We start from the raw sequence: 8,428 nt of genomic DNA, 5'->3' as shown, positions 1-8,428 counted from the left end.
ATCACCCTGGATGCCAAGCAAAGGAATAGTTTAACATTAATCAGTGCCTTATAAATGCACCCAGCCCATCTCTATGCAAATTGCGACACTGACTTCTAATAAATTTTACTTTTCATGCTCATAATTTTTCTTTAATCAATAAGAATAATTTTTTAGTATATTGCTTTATGGACAACCATAAAATATGATAGATTAAACTCAGTTTGTTTCAGGGCAACTGAGTGGCTCAGTTGGTTAAGCATCCGACTTCAGCTCAAGTCATGATCTCACTGTTCATGGGTTTGAGCCCCACATCGGGTTCTGTGCTGACAGCTCAGAGTCTGGAGCCTGCTTTGGATTCTGTGTTTCCCTCTCTCTGCTCTTCTCCTACTCACACTCTGTCTCTCTGTCTCTCAAAAATAAACATTTAAAGAGCCATTAAAAAAAATAAGTCCAATTTGTTTCTAGCAGAGATGTATGATAAGATTATTAATAAGAGACTTTCGGACATTTTCCTTCTGGTTAAGATAGAGTAACAGGTACCACATACACACCATGCTTTAAACCACCGCCAAACTGGGCACAACATGTGAAGCAATGCTTTTTGAGGCCCTGGCCACCTGTCAATAAGAAACAGTGAGTCCCGAGAGACAGGAAACAAATACCTTAGATGCTTCTGCGGCTCATTTGTTCTGAGGCAGCCAGCTTCCATGTTGTGAGCTGCTCCATGGAGAAGCCCACGTGGCATGGAACTGAGAAGGTCCCGGCCAAAAGCCAGTGAGGTACTGAAGGTCTCATTCCAACAGTTCGCAAGGAATGCAGTCCTGCCAACAATCATGTGAGCTAGCCTGGAAGCAGATCGTCTCCAGTCAAGCACTTAAAGGACACCACAGCCTCAGCTCACAGCTTCATGGGAGATCTTGAGACACAGGCAGCAGCCCCATAAACCGTGCTCAACTCCCTGACATACAGAAACTGTAAAATAAAGCTGTTTCTTGTTTTAAGCTGCTAAGTCTTGCAATGATGTGTTATATACCAATAGCTGAATGAATATAGGAAGACAGACATGAAGTATGGATTCCATTTCTAACACTACCAGAATTGGTCAATGAGCAGGCTTGAAAATTTCTCCTCGCATGGTCAGTTACACATTTTCATTCTTTTCTATTTCTTGTACCTGCTTCAACTTTTCATTAATAAAAGAATAAAATGCTCTTCCTCTAAGCTCCACCTATTTCTTAACTCTTTCCAACTAAAGTGATTGAATGTAATAAAGTAGGCAGCCAGAGATGCTGTGCTTTTTCATCTAATGACAGGAAAAAAGAAAACACTCCATCTGGGTGAAAATTGGTAAATAACCATATCCAATTCCTGGACATCTGGCTTTTAAATGAAACTGAACATAGTAATGTCTCTTTCCCTGGGCATTCTCTTACTGAAAAATGCTATTTATTCTTCTTAGTCTTTGAAAGGACAGCATCAATGTAATTTTAAATATTGATTTAACCAAAGATTTGTCTCAATTTTTTTTGGTATTACTTGAGTGCTATATATTTATTGCAGAAAATTTGGAAACTACAGGAAATCACAAGAAGAGGGAAAAAATTTTCACCATCTAATTGTTAACATTTTGATGACTATCTTTTCAGATTTAAGTACAAAACTAAAAGGCATTTCGGAATAACAATTTTTCTCCCTCAACAAATCCTCTTAAGAAAATCCAACAGAGAATTTTAATGAATCAAATTTGCTGGAGAACACCAAATCATTTATTCTACTGAAATCCACATGCATTTCCTCATATGGATTATGGTGTGGCTGATGAGGTTGGTGTTTCAGCCCTGACAGCCAATCTGAATAGCTCAGGGAAGGAGGCCATACAGTCAAAGCAGTTCTGGCGGCGTATTGAGGAGGGTAGTGGGGTTCAGGGGAACACATGTTTGCACCTGTTCTACCTTCTCCCTTCGTGTTGCCACTGCTGCCCCAGAATCTGTAGTGGGGAAGGGATTCATAGATGTGCACTGGGATCTTTAATGGGCTGGAGCCAGCTCAAAGAAGTGCTAGAGACCTGACTTAAATTTCAGGAATTTCCTGAGCTGGCTACTAAACACAGTCATTACAAATTAAATGATATAGACTTACAATTAAATTATATTAAAAACAAAGGTAATAAATACTCAAAAGTCATCACTTTTTAATCATTTTACTACACTTTACTATTACCTGTGTGCCTGGTATTGTTTCCAACTATTTAATCCGTGTGGTGGAGATACCATACGATGGTTTGCTAGGGCACATCTCTTTGTTATGTTTCTTTTTCTTGCAGTATTGGATTGCAGTATACAATGCTATAATTTGTTACCCATTCATGGGCTGAAGAACATTTGGGTTGCTTTTAGTTTGGAATGATTATGAACAATTCCACTGTGTGTGTTTGTTTGCTTGTTTAAATACTTTCTTTAAGATCTTAATTTTGGGGCACCTGTGTGTCTCAGTCAGTTAAGCATCTGACTTCTGTTCAGGTCATGACCTCACAGTCTGGGTTTGAGTCTGGTGTCAGGTTCTGTGCTGACAGCTCAGAGACTGGAGCTTGCTTCAGATTCTGTGTCTCTTTCGCTCTCTATCTCTCCTCCCCTCACACTCTGTCTGTCTCTCTCAAAAATAAAAATAAACATTAAAAAAAGATTTTATTTTTAAGTAATCTCTGCACCCAGTATGGGGCTTGAACCCCCAACCCTGAGATCAAGAGTAACATGCTCTACTGACTGAGCCAGGCAGGCACCCCCTAAAGACTTTTGTGTTAATGTTTATTTATTTTTGAGAGAGAGAGAGAGAAAGAGAGAAAGAGAGAAAAAATACGAGTGGGGGAGGGGTAGTGAGAGAGGGAGACACAGAATGTGAAGCAGGCTCCAGGCTCTGAGCTGTCAGCACAGAGCCTGACATGGGGCTCAAACTCACAAACTGTGAGATCATGACGTGAGCAGGTAGGATGCTTGACCAACTGAGTCACCCAGGGGCCCCCTAAGGACTATTTTTTAAGAGCAGTTTTAGGTTCAGCACTAAAATGAAAGGAAGGTACAGAGATTTCCCAGATACCCACTGCCCCACCTCACATTATCATATTATTACTATTATCAACATCAATCACCAGAGTGGTACATTTTTTACCAGGCATGAACCTACAGTGTCATGTCACAATCTTTCAAAGTCTACAGTTTACCTTAGTGTCACTATTGGTATTAGGCATTCTATGGGTTTGAACAAATGCTTAATAACATACATCCATATTGTAATATCTTACGAGTACTTTCACTGCCCTAAAAATCTTCTATGTTCTGCCTGTTCATCCCTGCATCCTAAGCCACTCCTACCCATCCCTGGCAACCATGATGTTTTAATGTCTCCATAGTATTGCCTTTTCCAGAATGTCCTATAATTGGGATCATACAGAATGTAACCATTTCAGATTGACTACTTTCACTTAGTAATATGCATTTAAGTTTCCTCCGTGTCTTTTCATGGCATGCTAACTCATTTCTTTTTAAGTACTAAATAATTGTCTGCCTATGTTATAGTTTATTCATCCATTTACCTATTGATGTATATTTATTGGTTGCTTCCAAGTTTTGGCAATTATGAATAAAGCTCCTGTAAACATTACTGTGCAGGTTTTTGTATGGGTGTAAGTTTTCAATTCCTTTGAGTAAATCCAAATTGTATGATGAGAGTGCATTTAGTTTTGTAAGACATCACCAAACCATCTTGCAAGGTGGCAGTATCATTTTGCATTCACATCAGCATGAATGAGACTTCCTGTTACTCTGCATCCTTGCCAATGTTTAATGTTGTTAGTGTTTTAGATGTTAGTCTTTCTAATAGGTATGTAGTGGCACTTGTTTTGTTTTTTTATTATTGAGTTTAGAAAAAGTTTATATATTCTGGATGCACATTAACAGATATGCTCTTTAGAAATATTTTCTCCCAGTCTGTAGATGGATGTTTTTTTTAATAGTATCATTTGAAGAGAAGTTTTAAGTCTCAATGAAGGCCAAACTGTCAGGGCTTTTTGAAAATGTAGCATGTTTTTAGTATTGTGTCTAAGAAATTTTGCCTAACCCAAGGTCACAAAATTCTTCTCTTAAGTTTTACAGTTGTAAGTTTTATATTTATCTCTATGATCAATTTTTACATTTGATACAAAAGGGGTTCTCTCTCTCTCTTTTTTTTTTCTTTCCTTTTTTTTTTTTTTTAATATGGATGTCCAGTTGCTCTGGCACCGTTTATTGAAGGGATTATTGTTTCTTCATGGAATTGTATTTGCATCTTTGTTGAAAAGTCAGTTGACCATATGCATGTATATGGGTTATGTTAGAATTTTTAAGTAAGACCTTCTCTGTCAGAGACCATGAATGGCTCTTTTCTGGGGAGGAAAGGGGTAACTCAGAAGGCCATAGACATTCTTCTCATCTTCCCAGGTTTTAGTAAATTCTTGAAGCAGAAAAGTTGGATGAAGGCTCAGGCCTAGGCTTGCTTTACTGTTAACTGGAGGAGATGGACAAGTTTTTGGTTGATTACTAAATACCCTGCTTATTATATATCTTATATGCCTGAATACAAGGGCAATCCTGAATCTATGGAGACTCCTTTTTTTTTCTATAAAATACTTTTAACTTTTACATATTTTTGAGAAAGAGAGAGAGAGCACAAGTGGGAGAGAAGGGCAGAGGGAGAGGGAGAGAGAATCTTAAGCAGGCTCCATGCTCAGTGCGGAGCCTGATGTGAGGCTCCATCTCATGAATGTGAGATTATGACCTGAGCCAAAATCAGAAGTCTGATGCTAAAATGACTGAGCCACTCAGGCCATCCCAATAAAATAATTTTTAAAGAAGTTTTGTAGGCCAATTTGAATGTAATATATACTTCTAGAGATACAGAAAAAATAGTCAAATGTCTCTTTTTTAAACTTTGCTATAATTAACAATTATTTATAAAAATTCACATTATATAGTATGACATATACATTTAGAAATGTTGCTTTTTTTACTCTCAGTTATCAGGACATAGTTTCACTTAAGTTTTTCACATGTATATTTATCAGAGTCTTTGCCAATACTATAACTAGTTTGTGTGTCATCTAACCTAATTTTTTCAGAGCACATCAGCTGTTCTGTTATTTGAAATACAGTACTATGTGAATCTCTGCATGAAACTGTCTTCAGCAATTTTATCATAAGCCCCAAGCACCTCTTTGCATAACATTAGAGTACTTGACATTTTTTTTATTCCCTACTCATGCATTTGTGATTTTTACCTCATAATTATTTACAGTGAGTATCTTTTTTAAAGAAATATATCTAGGAATTTTATTATGCCTCTTCCAGTCTCCCATTCAAGAAGGATGGCAATAGAAAGGGGGAGCAAAGTAAGGCACTAAAAACCCTAAGACTCACGTGCAGGAATTGTGCAAATGGGGAAGTGAGGAGTAGGGCCTGATAAATGCGGTTGAATCAACTCCCAGGAACGCCTTCATGGGGCAGGGGGGAGGTGAAGCATTCTTGACTGCAGGGTGAGAAGGAGAGATGGGGGTTTCTGGGGGCTTTGCTCCTTGCCTCATCAGGCAAAGCTGGATTCAGAATTAAGAGCCTCACCAGGATCTGCCCCCCCGCAGTAGAACCTGTCAAACGGCTTACATTTTGACGGCTCATTTGTAAGTCCTGGGCTTTATTCCTGTTCTCTGACTTGGAGGCCTTCAGACAGCTTTATGAAATGGAAAGCAGTATCTGACTCTTTGCTTATGTCTCCATGGAAGGCAACTTAGAACCTGTGTTCACATTCCTGGAGAGAACAAGAAAAGGGGTTTTTTTTTGTTTTTTTTTTTTTTGTGGCATAAACTCACTTTGCCATCTGAAGTTCTTCATATTTCACTTTGGAAAATCACTTTTCATAAAGCTGAGCTGACATGGATCCCCTCAGTGTATTCTGTCCAGATTCTTGCCCTATCCCATCTCCTGGTGTCCTGCAGGAAGCGTGTCTCTGTGTGTGTATGTGTGTGAATGTGTTTCCCCACTAGATCATGAGCTCCTGGATGATGAGGCCCTCCTTCCACAGACAGACTAGACACCATGCTAACTGGCAGAGGAGAGATATTTAGAGTCCATCTCCAATATCACAGAGCAGACAGTGACAGGTGAATTCAGAGCTGAGTGTGGATAAATTGGTAACTAGCACAGCATCTCATGCCTGAAAAGTTCAGCCTTCCTTCCCTACCTTCTCATCTGAAGTCAATCTTCCTGGAGACAGGGACTTTTTCAGTGTTCCCAACTCTCACTGTATATATTGGGGTAGAGCTCTGTCCTAGGCCATTAGATTGTGTGTTGGGAACAACAAAAAAAGTCCTGTCATTAAAAAAAAGGGAGTAGTAGTCGTGTCACTAGATGCTGTGTTCTTGGAGGAGGTTGTGTGTTGGTGTAGATTCTGTTGCTGTTTGCAGACAGAAGCTCTTATATCTGCAGAGAGGTAGGGGGGTCACCTCTTAGTTCTTCTTCGTAGGTAATGAATCCAGTCAGCTAGGTGAATGTTGAAATTTTTGCTCTTGAGCTGCTCAGCTGAGAATCATCGAGGTCAGATATAGCAGCCTGTCTCTTAGGCATGTCCAGTGATGCCAAACCCCACAAATATGACAGTGAGGTCCTGAGACACTGTGCAGACAAGCAGACCAGAGGTAAGGCTGGTGTCACTGCTATCACCGGTCATCTGCATAACATTACCCAGTGCTGGGTCGGGGAGAGGTGAGGGAGAGGTGGGCAATGGCAAGGATGGGAGGAAGCGCAAGTGTTCTGTTCCTTCAGCTCTATGTTATGGAGACAAACATCCTTCATGAGGACCCCACAGAACTGCCAGTGAGTAAGTGTAGGCTGTTCCAGGATACTACTCCCAGGAAATACAGCCCCGGTGACACGTGAGCGTCTTCCAGACCACACCTGTATTCGTCCAGCCTAGCTAGCTTACTCATGTTTGAGCAAAGGGTATCCTCCAGGCCTCAGTGTCTCTTGCTAGGCCCCATTCTCACATACCAAAAGCACCCAGGCCTAGTTCCCAGGTCATAACTTTCTATTCCAAGAGGATGTTGGGGAGAAATTGCTTGGAAACTGATAGATTAGAGGTACTGAAATTATCAATGATCAAAGGCATGTCTATTGGTGTCCCTTTGCCCATAGAAAAGAAGCTGAGACCAGCAAGAACCAAATGCTGCATGAGTCATCAGATACTGGCTAAAATGAAGGAATTTGAAGCTTCAAAGAAATCTGCAAGCCCAATTAAAAACACACAAGATTTCACTAGGAATACTTTTAGAATTTAGATTTTAGCTATTATTACTAAGAATAAGAATAGTATTTTAAAATATGGTACTTGAGTGCAATTAGATTTTTTGTTTTATTTGTAAGCTTGCTTTAAAATCTATCTGCTGTCTGTGTTTGAAGGAGTAGTTACAAAGTTACTTGATTTTGAAACAAAGAGCAGGTTGGGCTAAAATAATATACCTTTTAAATATCTCCAAATAGTAGAAAAAAGTCAATAAAAGAAATCTGGAAAGAAAAGAGCAAGAAAGGGGCACCTGGGTGGTTCAGTTGGTTAAGTGTCTGACTTTGGCTCAGGTCATGACTCACACTTAGTGGGCTCGAGCCCCGCATTGGGCTCTGTGCTGACCACGTGGAACCTGGAGGCTGCTTCAAATTCTGTCTCCCTCTCTCTCTGCCCCTTCCCCGCTCATGCTCTCTCTCTCACTCTCTCTCTCAAAAATAAAATAAAACATTAAAAAAAAAAGGACGATAGCAAGAGAATTTAGCTGAGACTATGTGCTGCCCACCCCCAGGCTTTCTTCCCACCTTCCCCCCACTCTTTCCTGCGCAACTTCAGACACCTCTTTCTCCCTTTTCTCTGCAGGAGGTAGAGACTGCTAGATAAGCTTAGAAACCCTAAAGCAGAAGGTTTGACCCTCTTTGGAACCCAGAGTGGAAATGGCAGTGTGGCAGGTGAAGCAGAGAGAAGGCTGGAAACAGTGCTCAGAGCTGAACATGGGGCTCTCCTATAGTTTCCAGAGGGCACAACAGGGGTCATCTTGCCTTGCTCACGGCAAGCACAGGATGTTGGCAGGGTTGCCAAAGGATCAAGATGAGGTCCAGTCTCCAAGCTTCACTAGAGATAGGAGGGGCTGAATGGTGGTAGGGGTGGTAGACTTTATCACATTAAGACAACAGACCACAAACTATTCAGCTGCAAAACTGTCAGCTGAAGCAAAGACAGGGGCATCTGGGGCACAATCAGACCCTTCCTTGTCATCCTTCCCCTGGACCCAGACACAGCTTGAGGGGTTAGTGGAGAATCCTTGTGAGCAGAGAACCGCTCTGATGTGGAATGTGAGCTCCAAATGGGCTGAGCTCAAGTCTTT

This window comes from Suricata suricatta, chromosome 6 (assembly GCF_006229205.1).
Source record: "Suricata suricatta isolate VVHF042 chromosome 6, meerkat_22Aug2017_6uvM2_HiC, whole genome shotgun sequence".
NCBI lineage: Eukaryota > Metazoa > Chordata > Mammalia > Carnivora > Herpestidae > Suricata > Suricata suricatta.
This window is presented reverse-complemented; position numbering follows the sequence as displayed.